The sequence below is a fragment of the Sitophilus oryzae genome, unplaced genomic scaffold (assembly GCF_002938485.1).
Source record: "Sitophilus oryzae breed Bouriz unplaced genomic scaffold, Soryzae_2.0 scaffold_578_pilon_pilon, whole genome shotgun sequence".
NCBI lineage: Eukaryota > Metazoa > Arthropoda > Insecta > Coleoptera > Curculionidae > Sitophilus > Sitophilus oryzae.
The window spans coordinates 2,604,356-2,611,086 of record NW_022147171.1 but is presented as its reverse complement, the minus strand read 5'-3'; the positions used below and the strand labels follow the sequence as shown (position 1 = coordinate 2,611,086).

Below are 6,731 nucleotides of genomic sequence, written 5' to 3'. Positions count from 1 at the left end.
AAATTTTATAAAACTATATAAAAATATCTATTCATCAATTTAAATGTTCAACCGATTTTTGAAGTAATTTCGTGTGAATCCGCTAAACGCAAGAATTTATTTTAAAATTTATTTATAAGTGACAAAAATTCGCTTTTCGAATGCATATCATTCGCCGACTAGTGCAGAACTAGGTTCTTCTGATACAGAGACTATATTATCTTCATTCCCGAAAATCTATAATCGTTGTCAGAAAATATGTTGTTTTCTTACCGACCGACATTTTGATTTGCAGTAAGTACTTTACACTTTGACATTAGATTAATTATTTTAAGCTTTCGGAAACAATTATATTAAGGGTTACTTTTAAAATTAAACAACACTGGTTTGGAGTAAATGGAATTTATAGACTCCCCTCTACAAACATAGTAAATTTCCTAAATGATTACGATCAATTCCTTCGTTCCATTAATCAAAAAAACTTCAATGAAATACTTGTTGGCGATATGAATATCGATATATCAAACGATTTAGATAATAATGTAAACCAATACAAAAATATTCTGGCATTGTACGGTTACATATCATGCATAAATAGACCAACAAGAGTGACTCAAACATCGCAAACAATAATTGATCATATATTTGTACGAAATAATATTCTAAAAAATAAATCTATGTTCCTGAGACCACTAGTTTTCGAGGACTCTTTGACTGACCATTATGCCATTGGGTTATCAATAGAATTACAACGCTATATTAAGGAAAACCCAAGAGAATCTGAAATTTATAAAAGGGTAAATTTTCATAATCTAATGCATTTACTGTCTACTGAAAATTGGGATAGTGTTTTTTACGAGATTTCTGATGTGGAAAAGTGTTATTCACAATTTATTTATTTGATTAAGGATTTTATTAATAGATCGACCTCAGTTTGCAAAAAATCAAACAAACATCGTAAAATAAAACCCTGGATCACGGTTGGCATTATTAATTCGATTCGTAATAGAGACAAAATGAAAAAAGATCTACGTAGGGACTCTTCGGCCGAAAAAGAAGATGCATACAAGAAATATCGAAATTTGGTAACAAGAATAATTAGAGAAACTAAAAATCAATATTATAAAAATAAAATTAAAAAAGCTGACAAAAATATTAAATTAATCTGGTCTACAATTAACGAGGCTACAAATAATATCACAAAAAATAAGGCACCTATCGCAAAAATTAGAAATTACGACGGAGAATATATTGAAAATAAACATGAATTGAGCAATATATTTAATGTTTTTTTTTGCTAGCGTTGGAAAAGAAATGAACGCAAATTTTAAGAAACAGTTGGCAGTTGGTGCGCCGAATACATCAAATATAGAAAAATCATTCTATTTAGGCCCGGTTTCGGAGGCCGAACTAGTAGAATGTATTTCTACTTTAAAAACCGGCTCCTCAGCAGGACATGATGATATATCTGTGGAATTTATAAAAATGGCTCACTTATATATCATAAAACCTTTAGCACACATAATAAATTTAGCTATATCAACTTCTAATATTCCATTGGATTGGAAATATGCTATCGTCACTCCAATTTTTAAAGGCGGAGATCCACTAGACATGTCCAATTATAGACCGATATCCTTGATTAGTAACAATGCAAAACTATTTGAGAAATGTATAAAACAAAAACTAGTGAAATATTTAGAAGCTAATAATATTATTTTTGATAAACAGTATGGCTTTCGAAGCGGAAAAAGTACTCAAGATACTATATTTTGTTTGACAAGTTCAATATTGCAAAATTTCAATTCAAATAAAAAAAGTTGTGTGGCAAAAGTGGCAGTATTTTTAGATATTGTCAAAGCATTTGACACCGTTTCTCATGCAAAGTTGCTAAATAAACTGGAAAATATTGGTGTACGAGGCGCGCCACTAGCACTTTTTAGGAACTACCTTTCTAATAGAAAACAAAAAGTAAAAATTGGAAACATACTTAGCGACCCTCAACCTATAACAACGGGAGTACCACAAGGCACAACTTTAGGACCGATATTGTTTTTAATATATATCAACGGAATAAAAGATGTGGCCACAAGTGGCAGTATAATTGCATATGCAGACGATACCGCTATAGTTTTTACAGGAAATTCATGGGATGAGACTTATGAAGCAGCAGAACAAGGTCTATGTAAAATACGGGAATATCTTGATGACGGACTATTAACATTAAATATTAAAAAAACAGTTTCATAACCTTCACTCTTACAAGTGTTGATCAACCCCAAAAAAAATATTTGTTGGTTCATTCTCAAAAAATTGTCTAGTTAATAATATATGCCAAAATTGTCCAAAAATAAATAGAATTTCTTATGCTAAATGTTTCGGAATAAATGTAGATCAGCACTTGAGATGGAAGGAACATATTGATTTACTCAAGAAAAAAGAAGTATGTTTCATAAGTTTTATCAATTGAGGGAATTTTTGGAAAAGAATCTTTTGATTACTCTGTATTATAGCCTTGTGGAATCTATTCTCAGATATTGTGTTATTGTTTGGGGATCAAGCTTTAATAACATTATAAAAAGTCTTGAAGTTTGCCAGAAAAAAATACTAAAAATAATCTTAAAAAGGAACAATGGATATCCAACCGAAAATCTATTTTTAGAGGCTGAGGTATTAGATTTGAGATGTCTATATGCTCATTCTATTGTGATGTACCTTTAAAATAAACCCGACTTACGGAGTGTACAAAATCATAACTACCTCACAAGAGCGGTAAGTAGTAAAACTCTCAGCGTTCCATGTTTTCACAGATCTCACGTACAGAGAACAGTACTTTATTTTGCACCTAAATTGTTTAATGTAATTCCATATAACGTACGTATAATTAACCAGCAGAAAAAAATTAAGATTCTTTCAAAAAAATACATAACTGATAATAAAAGCGCGGTACACAAAATACTTGCATTGAACTAAAAATAAGTTTTAAAATTCATGTAACATATAATATAATTATATAAAATTAAAAAAAAAATAAAATAAAACATATAAAATGTACATCCCGCTGGCCTCTCTCATCCCCGCCAATTGCCGCTCATTATTTGAGACACTTGTGCTTGTTTTATGTTTGTTTTAGTGCAGGAAATTTATGCACACTGGGTTTTTGAGTTTTTTTTTGTTTCGATTGTTGTACATAGTTTCAGTTTGCGTATTTATTGTTTTTTCTTTCTATTGCACCTATGATTCATTTATTTAATAGTTATTACTTATTTGTTAGAGTGTCTAGCACACACAGCAATTGAATTTGCTAGGTGCTATGAAAAAAAAGTAAAAGTATCTATCACAGCATTTTTGATACATCGGTGTCCGAAAATTACCAGAAATAAGTTGTTAAAAAAAAAAAAAAAAAAGATAATACTATTTTCATTCTCGACTTAAGACTATTTCTGAACAATAGTGTATTGTTTTATTAAGAGTAGAAATTATACTTTTTTTGACGATGCTGTACATTTGAAGGACCATCGTAAAGCTATACCATCTAAACTTTTCCGACGTTACAAGGAGGCACAAAAAGTACATTTTTACTCCGAATAAAACACTATTTTTTTAAAACATTACAAATAATTTTTTAATCAATTTCAAACATTGCAAATAATACAAACAGTAATCGAGAAACGATTTGTACACTCGTTGAATTTGACACCTAATATCAGTTTAATAATATATTTTTGTACTTTTGTGCTTAGGCGTAACAGTGCTTTACTTTTATGCCTATAGCCGTTAAAATGACAAAAATTAATACTTTTGAGACGTTTGAAAAAAAATCCTTTTGATCTGAAGCGAGCGACTTTTTTGCGGAATATATTGATGACCGATGTGGAAAAATGACACGCCCCGTAGAATTGTTAATGTTACCGGTATCGCTCAGAGTTATTAGGATTTAGCCATTTAGGATAGGACTTTAATTGGAAATAAGTCATAGTCATTTGGAAATCCGATTTAAATATTGTTTTGAATTAAAATCAAAAAAATCTGATTTAAATAAAAAAAATCCGATTTAAATCCAAAAAATCTGATTTTTTTTTAAATTATGATTTTTTCCAACCCTGGTTTAAATACCATTATTTTTTTATTTGAAATTGCTGTAGGTTGGACTAACAGTAATAACAAGTAATAATAATATATTTAATAATAAATTAGATAAAATATATAATATATTAATTTTATTTTAATTTTAATTTTATGAATTGTGATTAATAAAAGTGCGTTTATCTCATCAATCAGGCCGAATTCGACAAAATATCAAGAGATATAACTTTTAATTGGCATTAAACCGCCTAAACAATTTTGATATCAAAAGAAAAAAGTCAGTGGCGCACATGTTTTTTTTTATGAAAAATATGCCAGTGATAACCCATATGCACGTCCCTGATGAATTTATCGACACTTTTTTAGCCTTAAAATATGTAGCACTTATAGTAACTTTTACCCTCAAAATTTCATTCGATTCACTAAGAGTACTTGGAAGAAAATTATAATAAATCGAAAGATTATTAAGACTTTAACACCCTGTAGCTACGAAACAAAGCAGAATTGGACCTGTGTTGATATGAAAAATAAATCTTATTTTTACGTGAGGAATCTCCTCACGAGAGATGGCACATGTTTTTGAAGCACCCTGTATAGTAGCAAAAGGTGAAACCAATACATACTTATGGAGCCGATCGGGCGACTATTTGATTTCATGTGAACGCAGCTCTATAAGAATATATTGGTTACAAATATGCAACTAAATACTCGGGCAGATTAAAAGTTGCCTGTCAGGGCTACGCATTCGCAATGCAATCAAACATTGAAACATTGGGCAGATCGGCTCCATAAGAAATTAAGAATGTATTGTTTTCACTTTTGCAACTAAATAGTCGGCCGACTAAAAATTACATGTCAGTGCGTACCCTAACAATTATCCTAAAAGAATTCACAAAAGAAATTCAGAAAAACACATGCGTCATTTAAAAATTTTATAATACGTAATAATTACTTTTATTCAAATATGCGATAATTGTTTTGAGTAATTAATAAGAGATAATAAAATAGCTATTTATGTAACTAGTACCTAAAATGATGTTTTTTAGGACGAATCATTACTGTTTGCGGACGAGGCGTTAGCCGAGTCCGAAATAGTAGATGAGTCCTAAAAAACATAATTTAGGTACGTGTTACATACACTATTTTTTGTCATACGCTTTTTACAGTTTTTTAGAACGCATATTTGCAAATTTTCCATATTTGAAATTATAATGTTTGAAAAAGTTGGCTTATAAATTCATATCTTAGTAACGAGTTTGTTTATTTCATCGCATTTTGACATGTCATTCGAAATTTGTCACAAAATCACACAAATTCATCAACAATTTTAAAATGTTCCAAAATCCCGAACATATTGCTAATAAGGCCAAAGAAATCGTGTTGGATTTACTTCCTGTGAAGTCTCGTGCCATTTACCAGAAAGAATATGATGTTTTTAATGAATGGAAAGACAAAAATGGCGTATTCGTTGTAAATGAAGATGTATTGCTAAATTATTTCCACGAAAAAGTAAGTACCTAGGTACCTATTTAAAAGAGGCTTTTAAATTAAAATATTCTTAAATTACAGTCACAAACATTCAAACCATCGTCAATTTGGTCGAAATATTCCATGCTGAGAGCAGTGTTAAGTGTTAAAGAAGATATTTATATTGACAAATTTCCAAAACTTATTGCTTTTTTGAAGAGGAATTCGGTTGGTTACGAGCCTAAAAAGTCTAAGGTTTTGTCCATAAAAGAGATCGGTGATTTTTGGCCACGGCTAGTGATGAAACTTATTTACTTACTAAGGTAAGTTTGCGATAATGATTTTTAAAATATATAGATGGTTTCTTATTCCATTGTATTTGATTTTAGGTAGCTCTTGTCATTGGCCTTTGTGGAGCATGTAGAAGAGAAGAATTGTACTCTCTACGAGTGCAAGACATCATAGAAAAAAGACAACAGCTGCCTTTTAGTTACCCTTGCGGATACAAAAACTAATATCAAAAGAGTGTTTCCGGTGGTGAACGAAGGGAACGTTGTCAATCCAGTTGAGTTGTATAGAAAATATGCTTGTCTTAGGGCCAAAAATGTACCACATGATTATGTCTTGTTTGTGACTGTAATTTAAGAATATTTTAATTTAAAAGCCTCTTTTAAATAGGTACCTAGGTACTTACTTTAAACAAATAACTTAGCTTTTGATATTGTTAGTATTTAATAATTTAATTATAAATATATGTATAATTTTATGTGATTTTGTGACAAATTTCGAATGACAAAATAAAACAACCAAATAACGAATTTAGACATTTTAGTCCATAAAGGTTGCCATGACGACCTTTACGGCCTAGGCCGAAAAAGAAACATTTTACGGACTGAAATGAGTCCGTAAAATAGCTGTTTTTGGGAGCGTATGACAAAAAATAATTTATGTGCAAAAAATAAAAAAGTTTGGAGGCGCCGGGTATCGATCCCGGTACCTCTCGCATGCTAAGCGAGCGCTCTACCATCTGAGCTACGCCCCCCGGTGAGAAAATTTATTTTATATACATATATATATGGACAAGAGCGAAATGTGAATGTTTTCCTACCGTATGATCTCTGGTATGGTCGAAAGAAAAACAGCTTCCAGTTGGCTTGGAAATGACAATCAATGACATTTCCCTTATAATTTGACATAGA

General features: G+C 30.6%; 1 non-coding gene across 1 annotated transcript; it reads right to left on the bottom strand.

The window, feature by feature from the left end:
- Positions 1–6,501: 6,501 nt before the first annotated feature.
- Trnaa-agc lies at positions 6,502–6,574 on the bottom strand. The gene has a single exon. It is a non-coding gene; the product is annotated as a tRNA-Ala (tRNA).
- Between the last annotated feature and the right edge of the window lie 157 nt (positions 6,575–6,731).